Source organism: Lissotriton helveticus, chromosome 2_1, assembly GCF_964261635.1.
Source record: "Lissotriton helveticus chromosome 2_1, aLisHel1.1, whole genome shotgun sequence".
Lineage (NCBI taxonomy): Eukaryota > Metazoa > Chordata > Amphibia > Caudata > Salamandridae > Lissotriton > Lissotriton helveticus.
In genome coordinates this window covers 1275838295-1275858128 of record NC_136059.1, presented here as the reverse complement: position 1 = coordinate 1275858128, position 19834 = coordinate 1275838295, and the positions used below count along the sequence as shown (strand labels likewise).

The window sequence follows — 19834 nt, the reverse complement described above, 5'->3', positions numbered from 1 at the left end:
ATGTTTTCAGGTGAAGGTCATCCTACCTGTTTCTTGCACTGTGCACTGTTGTGTGCCATAATAGCTGTGTTGATTTTTGTCTAAATGTGTTCCATAATTTCCATGGGCATAAGTGTGTTGTGTTGTGTGATTGTAGGCTTATCATTCCACTCTGCATTCATATGGGTTTTTCTTTAGAGAGCTTCTGGCAAGAATATTTCCATGTATCACCTTCCTACTTCTTGGATTGCTTACCTTCAAGTAGCTCTTGTGTCCATTTCATATCTGGTGCATGGCACAGTCGTTGCCAGATTGGTCAAAAGAACATGATTCAAGATCGTGTTTTTTTCAGCATATGCCATCTATCATCTCTGCCTTCTGTCTTAGTGCCCTGTGGCACTGAAGACAGTGCCTGCTATACCAGCCTATGTCCTGCATGCCTCAAAATGCTTGATTGGTTATGCTTGTGTGTTCCGTATGGATGTTCTGTGATCCTATTTAACACTTAGGGGCCGATTCCAATCTGGGTTGGAAAGCTCTCCGACTAAGCCGGATCCAGAGTGTTTTCCGACCGTACTGGACTCCTGCAGTCCGACCGAGTGAGTACGATGCGGCCGCATGCTGCCGGACTCGGTTCGGTCGGACTCCCATAGAAGGCCATAGCAGTCAATGGGAGCCGGTCGTACGACGCGTACATGGGCTCCCATTGACTGAATGGTTACAACTCGCACAAGAGCACCCCCTACAGTGGGTATGTGTTGGTGCCATCCACACCGTACATGCCTTTATTTTATTTATTTAATGAGTTTTATATAGCGCTGGCTAGACCCGAGGGTATCAGAGCACTTTACATGAGATTCAACAATGTTAGAGAGTTATTTCAGTTACAATTACATAAGTTACAGACAAAAACATTTAAGGAGCATAGAGACTTGGAAATGGAGTGAAAGAAGGGTAAGGGATAGGATAAAAGGGGTAGGAGGAAGATATGACAGAGAGACGAAGGGAAAGTCTGCCCAAGGTCCGGCTGGGTAGGTGAAGGATGAGGGGGAAGTCCACAGCCCATCTCCTCTATAGCTATCCAGTAGCTCCACCGGGCATTGGCCAGATGGCTAGGTCTCCACTTGATTAAACCTTTCGATGAAATCCAATCCATGTCTGATGAGAACTTTCATTTGAGCGAGACATTCTGCTCTAGCAACACCTTGGGGCTGGGGTCCAACTTCAAGCGTAATGGCATTCTTGCAGATGGAGTTCATGGTGTACGTCTCCTGACCTTCCAGATCGTAAACGCAGATTGTACATTTATCGTCCGCAAAATTGTTTTTCATGTAGTTTGCCAGGTGGAATGAAAAGGGGTCCTGGGGGCTCTCCACCATGATGCAGGCCCCCATGTTGGAGGTCGTGTTGTGCATGTCAAACATCAAGTCATGAGCCTCCGGAGAGCCCTTCGGACCGTAGATTTTGTTGAGTTCCTTTGCTCGTTGCACCTCGTAGGGCTCGTCTTGGGAATCTGGAGCATCTAAGAACTCCATTTTGAAGCTGCGGTTCAGATCCTGATGAATGTACCGTACACACTTCACCATGGCACGAGGATTGGCGATAAATGCGGTTGTACTGAAGGTGGAACGGCACAACTCGGAAGGGTCTTTAATCCAGTGCCTGGCAAGGAAGACTCCCGACATTTCATTGCCATGTGTGCTCACGCTCAAAGCAACACGTGTCACTGGCTTCATGAGGACCTGAGATGCCATCCTACGAGCTGGATAGGACCCTGCAAAAAGGCTTTCAGATTGTTGAGCAAGTGGTTGAGAGGATGTTTTGTAGTCCAGTTGATGGATTTGATTTTATTGATTTTAGATGGAGTTCATTTGAGCTCAGTGTTGCTGAAGGCTGTCAGTTAAGTCATTCTGTGCCCCTCCGCCGATGCTCGATTCTTGGTTACCCTAACTTCATGGGAAGGGTGCCCAGCCCCTTCCCCTCACAGCTGCCTGTGTTGGGGATACCCTTGGGTCTCCCCCTGTGTCTGAGTCGTAAGGCTGCAGGTAACGGGGGGTCCGATGCAGACCCCAAAGGCAGCTTCCTGGACATTTTGCGAGCCGGCTCGATCTGGCTGTCTGAAGCATGCATTGTATTGGCTCGGTCAGAATTCATCTCCATTGCATGGCACGGTTTGCTACAGACGAGGTGTACGGAGCGGTTTGGACCCTTAAATGATTCGGTTGGCGATTTTGCGTTTCTCGCATCGTACTTTCTCGCTCGTACAGCTGTATGAGTCAGGCGGCGAACACACGTACGCCTCATACTTTTTACAGCCTGATCACGTTCTGGGACCTTCCGAGCGAGATCGGAATCGGCCCCTTAATGTAATTTACTCCTGCAGTAATATAACATACTAGAAAGGGTAGAACTGGGTGTAAAAACCTATCATACCGAAATTACATCTTGCACAGGAAGACGTGTCAGTGCGAAGATGGCTCTTTCAACTGAAAGACATTTTTACTCGATATGTCACAATGAATATAATATTTGGAGGAAGATATGACTCTGCTAGAAGGCCTGTTTTTCTGTTGCCTTTCTCTCCCAGAGAGACGGAGCATGCCATTGTAGATGCCACTCTTTCAGATGTTCATCATAATCACACTTCCATCATCACTTCCATATGACCATACAGTGTGTTTTTTCTACAAGACGAGTTCTTCAAATAATGAAGCTTACAATATCTATGTATGTATTACGCCATCAACTTTGCACCTCTTTTCTCCTGCCTGCCTATTTCCAGTCTGGTGCCTGCCTCCTTATATGCCCTCTCCTCTACTGCCTCTCCTTGGCAACAGCCTAAGGAAACTAGCGTCCATGTACCAAACCCTAGCACCCCGCCTTGCCTCTGTGTGCACATTGCTTTCTCTGCAACAACCATAGATACATTGCCTAATCAACAGCGATGTGTCACTATCAACATAGTACGCCCACAACCGTAAGTCTACATGCTTTCACCCTGCATCTTCTACTAACAAAATATTGAGTTTTCAAAATCAAACAACATGACTATCAAATTCCTAATATCGACTTCTACCACAATATAGTTGAGCTATATTAACTCCACATATTTGCATCTTGGTGATATATTCTTAACTTCACATTTGTGTACCTTCCAAATATAAACATCAAGGTAAAACGATGTTAAGTTGACAATAGAAAATCTATACTGCCTTACACAAAGATAACTAAACTTTCCTTGTCATGTAAATGTACACTTGCCTGTATGAACTTACCTTGACAGTAAAACTGTATTTGGTATTCGCGATACAATATTCTTGAAAGTGGATATTTGTTACTGCCTATGTTGTGACACACACCAACACTCTCTTACTGTTCAACCCCAGTTGGATAATTCCATTCTTCTACCATGTTCACTGTTTGAATTTTTTCCAGATAAGTAATTTCTTCTGCTATGATTGCCTGTTTTGAGCTTCCTCTCTACAAGTACTTCTCTATTTTTCCATTGTTGAAAGCCTCTACTACATCTGTCCTGAATAATGGCTAGGAACGTTTTATTATTACAATACACCGTGAAGAAAACCCCCATCAAAAGTCTATATTTGGGGTTTAAACCTCAACAGACCTATATCTCAGTTTGTTTAAATGAACCTTTCATTCATGTGTGTGCTATAACTAATTTTGTATCTATAAAATCTATAAATATCTGGGGGGTTTTCACTTGTGTTCAAAGTTTGCTCACTGCCCACTGTGATACTGGCTACTGTTTGCCATAAGACTGCAACCTATACTTTCCGATCATGCAATCTTATATTTTATGTTATTAAAGAGACCCTTCTGTACTGCATATGCAATAGCAAACTAATAACGTAAAGGAATATCTGAACACATACATAGATTTTTCCACACAAGACATTGTTCTGTCTCATTGTATGAACAATAGTCATCTTAGGACAATACATTGGTAACACATTACTCCTAACACCACACATACATGATTATTCTTGCATAATTCATTGCTTGACAGATGTTCACCACTGTTAGTGCTTACATAAGCCTACACCTCACCTGAACCATAGAATAGACTCAGCAACATTCCCCACCCTATACACCAGCATTCAATGCTAATATTAATAAACAGCACACTGTGTAAACAATCACATTCAACACCAACGAATAACTTCAGCACTTGCCTGTAGGCAACCTTCTAAATTCAAGATGAACTACCCAGACAATAGCACAATTCATGTCTACCATAAATACATCAAACATATAATGCATGGTTGTGTGTCACTATATCAAGGTTGAAAATATTGAACTACAAATATTTTTCATCCACCACAATACCTACCATTTCATCATCAACGTAAGCACATATTTAATATTTTTAACTCCACATCTACTTGCCTTACAATATAGCAGCTACATCGATTAACTGGATGCACTGTTTTTGTCATGTTGCATATCTCATGATATATAGATAGGTTATCTTCATGAACATTACCACTAACATAACTCTTCTTACCCATCACACCAGCTCTCATTAATCCGGCCATGATCTATGTGTTAGCCAGTTCCACCTGGTGATGGGTGATCTAGACAGAAAAGCTGTGTACCGGGCCACAGACATCTGTCAATGTGCATTCCAGACTGGCCACACAGAGCTTAATTTGAGCTGGTAGTTGCAGGAGAAACCCACGGAAAAAATATTTTGGTTTCCGGGACTTCTTTTTAATTATAAGAATTTCATGAAAAAAGGTGAAAAAAGGAAGAAGAGAAATTTGGAAAAAAAGGAAGAAAGCAAGCATAAAAAAGCACCTGAAAGGATAAGATAAAGTAATATAGGGGCATGGAGAGTCAGATGGATGAGAGAGTCGTGAGGTGAATTCATGACTAGGCAGTCTTAGGGCCTTATTTACGACAAAGTAACGCAGCGCGTTGCCGCAAGCCATTTGCGGTCTTTTGGAAGCAAAGGGATGTGTCAAATCTACAACAATAGGACGGATCCCTTTGTTCTCCCCTGCGCTGGCACACAATTGGCTGCCATGTCCCGATTCAGGCACCCTTGCACCATGGTGCCTGTGTTTTAGGAGAGAGTATTTTTGCGCAGGAAAGGACACAGCCCTGCACAAAAATAATTACGAGAGCTGATTTCCTCTTTCTATTTGTGATGCAGAATGCAGCAGGCATATAAAGAGGAAAAAACAAGGAGAAATAAAAACATTTCTCCTTGTTGTGCCTCGTTACGACTCCCTTGGGGAGGTTTAGCAATCTGATGAATTCCTAGGTTTAAAAAAGTTTGTACATGTGGAGATGCCGCAGAATCTATGGGTGTTATATGGGAACACCAACAGCAACACCCATGGCACATCCCTTTCAGGCAAAGTGGGAAAAAACCCATGAGAAATAAGCATATTTCTCCTTATTACACCTACAGAGAGAAGGCAGGCATTTTGACGCATTCCCAGGTCTTCCACTAATGGTGAATCTGGAAATGCACTAAAATTCATGGATGGATGCATGGGAACACCTACACTCCGCCCATGGAATACCTCCCTGGGGAAGCGTAATGCAAGGCAGTGACTTGCACTGCCTTGCGCTACTCCACATTTACCAATCTACACACGGCCATGCAAGGTGGCTTTGTGTGGGTTAGTAAATGTCCTTCTCAGGTGTTGTGTCACCCTTGCTCTCACTTGCGTGGTGCAAGGGCAGCGCAAAACCATGATAAATATGGACCTTAAGGCCTGATGTACTCTCTGCGAATCGCAATAAAGAAATCGATATTCCTAATGCATGAAATTCATGAGTTTCATATAGGGATTCCATGCGGGTTGCAAATCATGAATATTAATGAGGTTGGTTACAGTTTGCAACCCATTAGGAAGCACAGCTTTCACAGGGATCGTGGCCTGCTGAAGCGAGCCGATGGCCATGTCTATTATTGCTTTTTAATAAAGCAATGTTTTTTTTTTTTAAATGCAGCTTGTTTTTCTTAAAGGAAAACGGTCTGCATAAAAAAAAAAATAAACCTTGAAGTTCCGTTGGACCACTGCCTGATCTTCAAAACTATTATTATTTGCATTCTGAAAGAGGAAGGGATCCCCAAGGAAATGGGTTACAGCATTGCTGTTTTGCGGTCAGAATTCGGTCACAAAACAGTAATACAAACCATACCAATTTGGTATTTGGTAGGCACGCCCTAAACACGCCCCTTCCAAATACTGAACCGCAAATGCAAAATGTAATTCTGTATTAAGTTACTGAATCGTATTTTGCATTTTGTACATTTAAAAAAAACATCTTTTCAGTCGCAAACACCCCGATTCGCACAACTGGAAAAATGATTTGTACATCTGGCACTTAGGGTCTGATTATGATGGCAGGCAGACCGCCGCCGACAGGCCATCAGTAGTGGTCTGCCCGCCGACAGCCCCTCAGTCCAACTGCCAGATTACACTCCCAATGGACGGGCCCACAATGGTCGGGGGAAGACCGCAGCCTCCACCCGGATCAGTGATCCCAAAGGGACGGGGGTGGGATTCGTGGTTCCAAATGGCGGCGGTGTCGAGGTAGGAACCACCGACGGGAATTAATATATCCCGTTCTGACACCCTCTTCATTACGGGTAGACTGCCATGAAAAGACTGTTGGAAATGGAATTTGGGGGCCCCAACTGCGAACCCCGTCTGTGTGGGCCACTGTAAAGTTGCCCTTGGGACACATGTAGTACCCCTACGCTCCTCATGCACCACATGGTGCATGGCTTACATGGCACATGGTCCATGGACGTGCAGCATGAACTAATACATGACTATCTGAATATCCCTACACACAGTGGATTCGGATGGCCTGGACAGTATAATATTCTTCCATGTGTGCATCAAGTTACATTAACTAAGTTATAATGGTGATACTAATAATTTGCCTGTACTAGAGCTGTTTCATGTTTGCTTATTATTCGAGAGGAAGCATTGTATATAAAAGACAGTCTATCACAAGTGGAGCTTTACACACTTAAGATTCTCTCAGAACTAAAATAAATAAAACATGCGTGGCTTAAACTGTTACATCCCAGATGTGCCACACTTCGAATACATATTTTGATGCATCTTGAAAGGAAGGATGCAGTGGAAGTTTGTTACAGTTAAAGAGAGCGCACGCTCCCTTGTCATAGCTTAGGAAAAGAGCTCTGACTCACCAGCGTCAAAGTGCTGCGTCCTGCGCCTTTCATGGCAGATAAAAGCAGAGCAATCCTGGCTGAGCTGAGTTTTGCCCCCGACTTGAAGTGTGAAGTAGGTGTAGTGCTCGAACCATGGGACGCAGGCGGCGGTTTGTCTTGCTGGTGCATTTTTGTTATGTTAGTTAGGATTTGTAAGACGTCACTATGGCATTGGAATTCAGTGCTTTTGATATCTCAAGTCACCCGTGTGAACTCTGGACCTATTCACGTGAGCGTCTTCGTTTACAATTCCGGTGCTTCGGTCTTTTGGAGCTGTTACACAAGTTAAAACATTTTTAAATATTTTAGAATATCAACAACTGTGTAATCAAGTGTAATCTAGCGTTCTTTCAATTAAAGCCCTTTCATGTCCACCCAAAAGCTTCAATTGAAGCGCACACTGAGGCAGAGGAATTTAGTTATCAACAACTCTTCTCAGCCACCATCAACTATAACTTCTCATTCTTCCAGAATTTAAGGTGAATCACCTTTATTTGAATTTAATATCAAGGCATCTATAATCAGAGCCACTAGAACTGTGCGACACAGTGTCAGCAGTGTTTTTACGCATAATAATGGAGTTGCCCCATTGGCCACATAATCCACAATCTCCTGCATATTAGCAGATTGTAACAATAAAAATTGATTATGGCTCAAACGGATGTTTCTCAAAAAAAGCAGAGACGTGCTGCAACGCATTTGAATGCCCTTCACCAAGGTTGACTGGTCACCTTTCAGGAGTTTATTGCTGTATTTGGGTGTTACAGTGGTACTAATTTATTTTATTTATTTATTTGAAGCTTATAAAGCGCACGGCTACCTCCAGCGGAAGTGTCCCGGCGCTAAGATTACATGAGAGTCCCCCAAAGAGCAAATCAAGGATACATCACAGTCAGGAAAAGAAAATACTGAACTTAAAAGAGCTACAGCCCTAATGAATAGTAAACAACCAGGTCTTAAGTTGGCGACGGAAGGCTGGCTCAGAATCAGAGAACCTGAGATCAAGAGGAAGGCTATTCCAGAGCCTAGCCGCAGTGACGGCGAAAGATCTACCGCCACTACGAGAAAGCCTAAATCTTGTCACCGTCAGAAGACGCAAACTATTGGATCTTAGGTGTCTAACTGACGAAGAGATCATAAGACGTTTTCTCAGATAGAGAGGGCCAATACCATGGATTGCTCGGAATGTCAGGGTCAGAATTTTAAAATCAATGCGACGGGCTATGGGAAGCCAGTGAAGCTCATCCCGATATTTCCTGATCGAAGTACGAGCGGGGATATTACCAATGAGCCGAGCTGCCGCGTTCTGGACAATTTGCAGGCGGTCAATTAGGTAAAGGGGAGCACCTGCATATAGACTATTCGCATAGTCTAGGTGAGTGGTGATGAGTGCCTGAACGACTGTTTTGCGAGATGATTGCGGGAGGTAAGGGAAAATTTTCCTGATCATTCGCATTTTGGAAAAACAAGCACCTACCACTTTGTTGACTTGGACCCTTCCAGACAAAGCATTGTCAAAGGTAAAACCAAGATTACGAGCCGCTTGAACAGGAGAGGGGGGAGGATTCAAAACAGTGGGCCACCAGAGATTTGCAGGAGGGGGGGATTTCTTACTGAAAAAGAGAACCTCCGTTTTGTCGGTGTTAAGGGCAAGGTGGTTAGATGCCATCCATGAGCAAATATTGCCAAGGCAGTTTCTAAAGTTGGAAAAGTGGGAGTCAGAGTGGTCTCTAAAGGAGAAAACAAGCTGAGTATCATCAGCATAAGAGACCACTCTGACACCCCAAGACTCAACTACCCCGGCAAGAGGAGCTATATAGGCATTGAACAATAAAGGGCTCAAAGCCGAGCCCTGGGGCACTCCGCACAGGAGGGGTTTGTCCTCAGATTCAAAAGGGTGCAAAGTAACCCTCTGAGATCGACTGGACAAAAAAGATTTAATCCAGGCCAGCACTGAACCTCCTACCCCTGACTGTTGTAGACGGGTGGTGAGTATATTATGGGAAACAGTTTCAAATGCAGCGGATAGGTCGAGGAGGACCAACATGGCCTCCTCGCCCCTATCCACTGACTCCCTAATGATCTCAGAGACTTCTACCAGCGCCGTCTCAGTACTGTACTAATGAGGTGAAAACTTTTTTAGTACAGAGTTAACCTGGTTATGAATGACAAAAAAAATGAAGTCATACAATTAAAAACAACATTTTAAAATGTGTGATTTACTTTTGTTTGCCTCATGATTTACTCTCGTAACAACAAGAGAGGAAGGGAACGGAACTGGTGCTCCTACTCCCCTCAAGAGAAATTGGAAAAACAACAAAGGAGCGTCATACCAATGTAGACTACAAAAAGAGCAAGCATGTAGCAACACTCACAGTTTCATTCAACTGTGAGGGGCACCTCTTTGGGTTCTTCAGAAAGCTCTCACTCACCAACCTAGTTGGTGACATGCTTCATCATCGGTCCCCACCAGCAGTGGCCGAATGCCATCGTAGTGTGCTGCAACGCCAGGCTACTGCAGAGCTGTTTTTTTTGTTGTGCATGGAGTGTGAATTAAGTGAGTTAAAAATGTCCCAATTGTGTCAAAAAAGAAATGTATTAGTTTTGCCAATGGGACATGAATAAAAACAAAAGTGTGGGATTAAGGACCAAAATTAAAGTCCAGATTTATCCTAATGTGTGCTTAACATGTTTCTGCCTATGTGATAATGGTTTATCAGGCGTTCGTCAGGACCACTGAAATAAAGTGTGATGAAATATAGAGATTGCCTCATTATTTAGTCACATCTGCCACATAACTTGGTCATCTCTTTCCATGTAATTCCAGAGGCCCTGTCCATAACGGACTTCTTTTAGAAAAGGTCTCTTCTTCTCCAAATTCTTCATGCGGTTAATACATTAATAAACCATATCAACACACAATCAATGTACAAATACATATTTAAGCTTAAAAACCGTTAATACCACATGTTATCTTGAAATAAACTTATAACAGTACGGCCCAGATGTACGGCCATTTTACATACGCAAAATCGATCGCAAATCGATTTGCGCATGCAAAAGTGGCTGTACGCAATGTGAGAAATGCACTCCGAAATTAAAAATTGGCGCTGCAAATGAATAACGACTCGCAAAAAATGCGACCGCTTTTTGCGTTCCCAAAATTGCGACTCGCAAATTGCATCTCGCAAAATAGAATTTATGGAGCAGTCACAAAGTGCGCAAAAAGGCCCATTTGCACATGCAAGCGACCACTAACAAGAAACAGGTGGTAACCAGGCCCAACCTATAAGAACAACCCTAGAATGCATCAGAAACCTTGCCACAAAAGCTGCCCTGTACGTGATAGCGAGAAGGATTTGGATACTGGCTGCCCAGCAGAGGAGGAGGAGACAGGAGGTGATATTCAGAGTCAGGCTAACATTGTTTGATAAGACAGAGGAGGAGATTCATGACCAGTACAGGCTGAGTAGCACTGTCGTTCTAGACCTCATAGACACCTTGAAGCCACAACTTGAGAGCAGAACCCTGTACAATGCAATTCCCTCACATGTGCAGGTGTTGAGCTCCCTCCACCTCTTGGTCATTGGTAACTACCAGGATGTCATTGCAGTGGCTGATGGTGTGTCGCAGAGTGTGCTTTCACGTTTTTTCCATAATTTCCTAGAGGACATGCTATACCAATTCCATCAACACATTTACATGCCCAGGGATGATGAGGAACTTGATTTAAAAAAACTTGATTTTTACAGATTAGGAAGGTTCCCACAGGTCGTAGGGTGCATAGATGGGACCTATGTGCCCATATGTCCCACAACCGTAATAGGAAAAGCACTCTTTCCCTCAACATCCAAGTTGTCAGTGACTCCAAAAACAACATCACAGACCTGGTAGCAAAATATCCTGGAAGCGCCCATGATACATACATTTTCATATATGACAAAATGCCATATACCAGAGGTTAGAAAGTGGTGACTTTGATGATGGATACCTCCTAGGTAATGATCTTTCCTGTCCCCAGCTGAATACATTTGCAATTGTATGTCTATATGCATGTCATCTCACCATCATATATCTCACAAAAGGTGACAGTGCGTATGCCCCGTGGACATGGATCCTCACGCCATACCTGTCTACCAACAATGTCCATGAAAGGTGGTACAACAGGGCACACAGCCGCACCAGGACTGTGATTGAGCACACTTTGGGGATCTTGAAACGCGCTACAGGTCCCTACACAAGAGAGGTGGATCTCTGCAGTATGCACCAGAGACAGTATGTGTGAGAAAGTGCCATCTTTCTTGCCTTGGTATGCCCCCCCTTTTTTCTGAACTGCTAATGTGCTTGACTGAGTGTGCATTGAGTCCCTGCCAATCAGGTACCCAGGGTCTGTGTTCCTTCCCTAAAAAGAAAAGCTATGCTGAAACAAAATACCCAATTGGCACTTCTGGCCACCTGTCAGCCCCCAGTAAAATGGTACCCTAGGTACCCAGGGCATGGTGACCAGAGGAGACCCCTGAGGGCTGCAGCACTTATTGTGCCACCCTCAGGGGCCCTGTACCCTGGCACCCACACCCTGCCTTTGCAGGCTGTGTGCCTAAGTACAGAACTAAAACGTCGACATGGTCGAAAGGCGACATGGCACACATCCCTGTGAGCCATGCCCACAGAACCCACTGCCCTGGCCTACTTCAGTCACCCCTCTAGCTGGGTGCCCTTTGCCAGAGGTGAGGGCACAAGGGCATGAGCCCTGTGCCCCTACAGTACCCAGGGCCATTCCTGGGCACTGTAAGTGCAGTGATGCCATTTAAGAGTATATGGTGCTGGGAGGTTGTCATTACGAACTCCACAGCACCATAATGGCTACACTGAAGACTGACAAGTTTGGTACCAAACTTCTCAGCACATTAAACCCGCACTGATGCCAGTGTGGGATTTAATGTAAAATGCACGAGACGGCATCTTAGAGATGCTCTCCAAAACCCGAACCTACAATCCACGTCTGGGCTGAGTGGCTGCAGAGACTGCCACACAGCAGACATGTTGCTGGACCCCTGCGTGGAGAGCCCCCGATCTCCTGGGCCTGCAACAATGCACATCCTGGGCGAGGTGATGTGTCTCCTCCCCCAGGATGGACAGGGGGGAGCTTCAAAGGCATGCCGCCTCTGAGAGCTTCTCCAGACCATTTGCTGTACCCAGCAACTGGCCCCCCACCTATTCTACCCCTACTCTGGTGGGAAGACTGGCGGGAAAAACTATGTCAGGAAGGAGGGTGCGCCAACCTTTGCCAACCCCACCCCTCAGGTGGAGGAGGCGAGGTGAAGCACCACCCCGGGCTCCGGCCATCTTGTAGATAGCCCTGCCCAATCCCAGCTAGGCTCCTGCCCCCCTCCCACAGGAGAGGAGCAGGCTAGGGGTGTCCTCACCCCAGGACCGGGACCCATTGGTCCCTGCCCTTGCCCTACCTGTAACGCCCCTAAATTTAGTATTTAGGGGCTCCCTGAACCTTCCTTCCTCTGATCCAGATATCAAAAGAACAAAGAAGATCAAGAAGAAGAAGTCCAGCCTCGCAGCTGCTAACAACAGGACAACAACAACTGACTTGGCCCCAGCCCTACCGGCCTGTTGATCCTGGAACCTGCTCCTGCCTCATCCCGGTGACCTCCGCGGACAGCAACCTTGGGACACCCAGAGGACCTGCCTGCCTTGACCCTCTCGAAGATTGGGACTCCCATCAGCAGAGGCTCTGCTGCAACGCCTCACCTGGAGCTCACCAGGAAGCTCCGAACCAGCCCACTCTGCACCAGCCGAGCCCGGGCAGGGCCATCCCGAACTAAGACCAAGAGGATGTCCCCCCAGCGACTGGGACTCGAAGTCCAGTGCCCAAAGACCCTCCTCGACGAACCAGCCGATGCCTGCAGACTCAGAACCAGGGGCCACCCCAACTGCGACCAGCCGAGGGTAAGCTTTTCCGACCCCCAAAGACACCCCTGCACCCGGCGCCCCGCGGCCCCCAGTGCTTCCCTTTGGGGTACCTACCTGTGCTCCATCATCCCAACTTACCTCTCAAAGTGCTGGTTGCCCCTGGAGAGTCACCATCCCGAAGCTGCAGCCTTTGTTCCTCTTTCAAGATCCTCATTTTATAACGTTGAGCGCCCGACAGCTCAAAAGCACCCTGCACCCAGCCGCCCGAGTGCCGCTGGCTGTGACCTCTTTGCCCTATCCTACTTCCCCCCTTGCCCAGAGCAAGTGACCAGGAGCCCAGCTCCCAAAGCCGCGTGGCCTGCTGGCCAGCAGCCACCAAACCGAAGGCCTCCTTTCCCTCATTGGATAACATTGGGCCTACCTACCTCTACACCCGGCCGCCCCTGTGCCGCTGGGACTGAACTAACTGTACTCACCCGACCCTGGGGGACCCCTGAGTCTACGCCCGAACCCTAACTTCACCAACCAAGTACTCACCTGGAAACCGGTAATTCACTTACCTGCCGTTGGATAACATTGACCCATTTTGACTCGAACATTTTCTAAGTGTGAAGTTTTGAAAACCGAAAATATTCCTATAAAATCAGCCAAAGTCCGAATTCGAAAATACTGACCTGTGATCAGGAGAGAAGACAGTACTGTACCTTTCAGCCCCTTACTGAACCGCAAAAGTAATCCCTAGCGAGTTTACTAGTAACCTGTATTTTCTCCATAGGAACCCATTGTCTGCTTTTCTATGAAATTTCTAATTGTCTACTTTTGAAAACTGCAAATATTCTTTAAAAATCGTACGAAATACTGAAACGCAATTACCTACCTGTTTAGAGTTAAGTCCCCAGTGCTGGCCCTAGGAGAATAGTGCTGGGTTACAAAAGTAAAGCGATCGTACTTTACCTGTAACCTGAATTTCCTCCCATTGGATAACATTGTCAGAATCACCTTGAAAAGTTTCTAAGTATGAACTTTTAAAACAGCTTTATATTCAGGAAAATTCATCACAGTAACTAAAACGTTTTTTGCTAATCTGGTTTCAGCTTAGACCCCAGGACTGATTCTATGATCTAGTCCTGGAACTACCAAAGTAATCCATAAAGTAATCAACTGTACTTTCCTATGAAAAACCCATTGAGCCAATGCTAGAGTGTGTTTCAGAACTGTATTGCTGATTAACTATCCTGTAATTATTGTGGGTACAAACGTATTGCTCCTCTGCAAAGTATTTACATGAGAGTACTCGTACCTTGAAAAGTATATTTTGATAACTGTTGGTTCTAAAAATAAAACAACTATATCTGTGAATATAAAAACAATTGGCCTGGAGTTCAGTCTTTGAATGTGTGAAATCTTTTGCTGACTGAGTGGGTACAACAAGTGCTTTACACTGTCCTCTGGTACTGCCTTACTGCTCGACCAAGCTACCACTTTGGAGAGTAAGTTCAGTACTGACTTTAACCTCTGTTATACCTCTGGGGTTGGTGGACTCTATACACACTGTACTTCCTTCTAGTCCAGTATATATAGAGCCTCCTTCTCACAGTATGTACAATTGTGGCAACATGATATGCTGCACAACATGACCTGCATAGGTGGATTGCCATGGGATGTGTCTGACACAGAATCAGAGCATGTTGACCCAGGACCACCTGCCCTACAGCAAAGGGATGGTAGCGCTAGAGCAGAAGGGAGAAGGCGCAGGGACCAGATTGCCAATAATTATTTTTAAAGGTACGTACACATTAATTACCCACTCTCCTATACATAAGGCAGAACAAATTGTGACTATAGATGTGTGCTTTATCGTGCAAGCATACACAAACAAACTAAGAACAACCTGTCCATCTGAAAATGTAGGCCTGAACAGCAAGGTAATTCCATTGTGGTTACATCACCACAAAATAGGAATGATATGCGGCACAAGCATTGTGCAGTGACCCTACACAGATAATTGTTTTGCCTCTCCGTCCAGCCTAGACAGAGTTGCCACTTCCCAATCCAAGGTGTCGGCTGCTGCTACGGCGCATTACAGGTGTCTCCGTAGCAGAGACGATACTGCTGCTTGTCACCTCACTATCTGCCCCACCCATAGCACCTCCACTAACACTCATATTTGTTTGCAGTGTTTCCACTGCTGTAGTGATTTGTTGCAGGCCACAAGCAACAGCCCCACTGTAGTGGCCCATCTCCACCTGGAGCCCCAGGGTGCGCTTGCTGTGTTGGCTTGTCGCATGGGTAAGCCTATAAATGGCCCTGCTCAGAGTGTCCAATTTGTGGCCCCTACTGCGCTCAATGTGCCTAAGCGGCACCCTTTCTTCTGCCCATTCTGTGGCTAGGTCAGCAATTGTATTTGTGAGGGCATCCAATTTTGCTTCCAGCTGGCTCTGATTTTCAGTCAGTTTGTCTGTGATGTTGCGAAAGCCCTGTGTCATCATCAGATTAATTTGCCTCTGTGTCTTCTGTTACAGGCACTGTATTTTTTTTAACATCGCCTGTGCCAGGCCTCCAGACAAAAGCTGACTGGCTGCTCCATCAGAAGACTGACTTGCAGACACCGTAGGGACTGCTGTGTTGGTTGTGACATCCGCACCCTGGAGGCCAAAGAGTGTAGGGATGCAGGTGACTGCTGTGAGGCTGGTGTCACACTGGCTGTGGCCTGTGATGTTGTTGGTGCATCTGTTGCTCGGACTTCTGGACAACTGGGCCTGCTTGAATCTCCCCCATCCTGCCCTTCCTCCATCTGGGCCAGATCTGGGCAACCCCCAGTGTCATCGTCACAGTGCTCTCCTCCCAGTGGTGTGTCTATGTGGCAAAAGATGGAAGAATAAAATAAAATATGTGAGTCACTATCTTAGTGGAGTTGCAATGTTTATCAGCTCAAGTCATTCCTTAACTACACTGTATATATCACAGACTACATGTCCCATGATGCAACATTTGTGTTGCTTGTTGGGTGGAAATGGATGTTTGGTTGTGGATGATTAGTATGCATGCGCAGAACAGGCTTTAGTGGGTATTCACTCATCACAAACACTTTCTCACTTACCAGGGTTTGGTGCTGGTTATTATGTGTCAGGACTACCAAAGCCTACAACAGCCGCCCTCTCCAGGGTACTTTCCACCATGGCTTCAGCTGCAGAAGGTTCCGATGCAGTGATGGGCCCCCTCCGGTCCATTGTGCCTCTTGCAGACGTGCTGCGACCCTCTCCTTGGCCCTGGAGTGCAGTCGTACCAGTGCTTCTTTGTGTCATCCATGGACCTGTGTGCCACTCCAATGGCATTGATGCGCTGCTGCATAAAATGTAAAATCTTCCGTTTGTATGCCTCTGGCACACGGTGTGAGGCCCTCCCAAATAGCTCCTCATGGTGGTTGCAGCATTCCTCTATAATAATATCCAGCTCCTTTTCTGAAAACTTGAGCTTCCTCAGCCTCACCTTGGCACCCTTCTTGCTGGCCTTGATGCTCATGCTTTCAGTCATGCTCACACAACAGTGTTGAACTGTGCTGCTGCACCTGGACATGTGCTTAGGATTTTACTCAGAAGTATACTTGGACACCACTTCATGTTTTGGGGTCCTTCAGCTCAAACAGGAAGTGTTTTCCATTTTTTTTTCAAATTTGCAATTTGCGAGTGCAATTTTGCCATTTTTTGCCACGCTTGCAATTTGCACATGCAAAAATTCTTTTTTAGCGGAGTTTGCTATTTGTGAGCCTTTAGCGACTCGCAAATAGACGAGAGCCAAAATTGTGATGCAAGTTATTAGCGACTCACAATCATGTGTTATCTTTCGTTCGTAGGTACCATTTTGCGACTCGCAAATTGTGAATCGCAATTTGTTGCAAATTGCAAGTCATAATATTCAGTGGTCATACATCTGGCCCTACATCTTAAAACCATAAAAAAAAGTCTTAAATTGACAGATTTCTTCTACAAAGGAATGCATATGTCATAATGAATAAAATGTCCTCAATTCTTATAAATAAATTCACACAATTAAGTAATGGCTAGGAGGAGAGGGGCAAATTCACTATCATTCTAAGGATAACCATCTCTTGGTTAGAGAGCCTTTTCCCTAACCACATGCGCGCGGCGGGTTTTCCCGCTACGCGCTGAAGTTTTTAAAACCCCGCAGTTCATGACGAGTTCAGCTCGTCATGAGCGCACGACAGGTAAACCTCATGACGAGCTGAGCTCGTCATCGGCGCAGAAGGGGTTAAAGCTATTACATTAACAACATACGCCAGAGAACGGCTAAGGCATAGCAGGTTCCAATATCCCCAGGTCCATTAAAAATTGAAACACCTGCTGATAATGATAAAGCAGCTCTCATGGGAAAAATAGTTTTTAAAAAAATCCTAAAGTCAAAATAAAATCTGCAAAAGAGAATTAAGTGCAGTGTTGACTGTTTGGATTTTTTATCACATGATCATTTAACGTCACCAAAGACCCAGGTTTTCCCATTCGAGAGAGCAACCAACTGCTGAATTATTAACAAACTGAATCTAGTTAAATAATATCCGTGTCCGGCGTTTGGGGCCAAACTAATGTATTTTTGTAGTCCCAGGTATCTAAAGTGCAATATATAACTCTTCCCTGTACATTTCACCATATTTCTAGTTTCATTCTCCCCAAACACCCTTGTCCAGTGAGTAGTGTTTTAGAGAATTTTGGGGAAATTGGACAACATTCTCTGGGAACTCCCATAATCTCCTTTCCACATTGTCTAGAGGTTTCAAAATATTCCTTATAAAAGTTAACCATGGTATATTTAGAACCTGTCCCTAGCTAGACAGTCTCCAAGTAATAAATCAGGCAGCTGAGTCTCAAGTTTGGACCATACTGAGTGCCAGAGTAGCAGCAGTTTAGTGTTTATAATATCCTTAATAGGAGTAACTCCCAACTCCATGTGTATTACAGTTTCAACGGTTAAGGGGGGATTGGCAAAAACCTTTAACAAATAATTCATTTTCCTGCCTTGATAAAGATTAGCTGTCATCCACTCCCCATATTTCTGCCCCATAATAGAGAGTTAGCATTTCTTTTATCTGTTTGGCCCCAGTTTAGAAGCGAATCTAAAAATAACTTCATTATTCCCCAACATATTGACAGCATTTGTCTCTGTATGCGATTTCCATCCTCCCTCTTCAGAGAAATACAGTCATAAGTAACAAAATTTCTTAGTGCTAGAAATCTTAGTTCTCTTGATATAGAACGGATGGGTTTTTCGTTCCCGTCTTACATATGACCTTGTGAATGTTTTCCCTTGATTTATGTTTACATCAATAGTTTACCTAAATTAACAAATGTGTTGAAAAGACTGCTGATTTAATGGATTATTAGCCAAAAGAACAGCATGGTCTGCACTAAGAGGATTGGTGTGGAACATGAGCCTACTCTGGGGGTGTCGGCTTCAAGTAGCTGAAGTTTCTCATCTATCCTATTAATGTAAATTGAGAACAAACATGGTGCTAAAACATGCCCCGGTCATAGCCCTCTTTGTGTTTTAAATCATCTGGTTAATTCTCCCCGAGGTCCATAGTGCACCCTCGGTGACATATATATGCACATAGTCATGTTATGTCTTTTGGGCCCCAACTTTGGCATTCATTTCTATAACTTTTTATGATTAACCGTATCAAATGCACAACTGAAATGCATAAAACGCATATAAAGATTTCTGGTCTTAGCATTAGTATGCTTCCCCAGCAAAAGATCTAATTTGAGACATTGTTCCACAGTCCCTAATCCTCTTCTAAAACCAATTTGCACACTCAACAATAAATTATTATCCTCGGCCCACTGCTCCAACCTTTCAAGGAGTATTCGTCCTAATGTCATAGCTGCAGAATTCAGCAAAGATACGAGTCTATAGCATTTGAGATCATTTCTGCAGCCTTTTATGAAAATTGGAATAATTAAAGATTTCATCATGTAGGGCGGAATAATACCAGAGCCAGCTGCAGTACAGACCTTAGGAAGCATAGGTGCCCAAAAATCTGTAAGGGACACCATCTGGTCTGGCCGTTGTTCCCTGTGGGCATCTCATTAAGGCTCTATGAATCTCCTTTATGGGAAATGTACTCTGTATTTGGGCAATATCCATAGGCAACTTCTCATCTTGGTCTGTATTGGTCTGTCTTTAGAGGTATTGAAAAAATTTAAATTAAATGATCCAGCCAGGCCTCTCCCAACATAGAGCTATCTGGTTTCGGTGCAGAGCTGTACCTAAATGGGGAAGCTAAATGGTGGAGAGTTTACCGTTTTCCAGAATAATATGTTATCTGTTATTAGTGCAGCCTGTACTAAATGTGCCCATGCTTTTGCTTGAGGCTCTTTTTACTGTTCTTTTAGAGGCAATTTATATTGACTCCTACTATTATAAATTGCAGCACAATCTCTTGGATATTCATCTGTAAGTGCCTTTGTGCAATTGGGAACAATTTGATTCTGGAACTTTACCCTTGAGTTCTTTGGTTAAGTGTTGAATAACTAATTTAGAGATTTGGACATGGGCCATAAAGATCGACTCATTACTGGCTGCTTCTTGAAGGATAGTAAGGATGTAGCTTTTAATTTCTTTTATTGTGCATGATGTAAAGTCAACAAGATCCACCATTGACCATTTCAATCTAATAGGGTTCCTAATTAATTT

The 19834-nt window shown here is 44.6% G+C and overlaps 1 pseudogene; it reads right to left on the bottom strand.

The window, feature by feature from the left end:
• Window positions 1–1091: 1091 nt before the first annotated feature.
• Window positions 1092–1906, bottom strand: LOC144820236 (N-acyl-aromatic-L-amino acid amidohydrolase (carboxylate-forming) pseudogene; annotated as a pseudogene).
• Between the last annotated feature and the right edge of the window lie 17928 nt (window positions 1907–19834).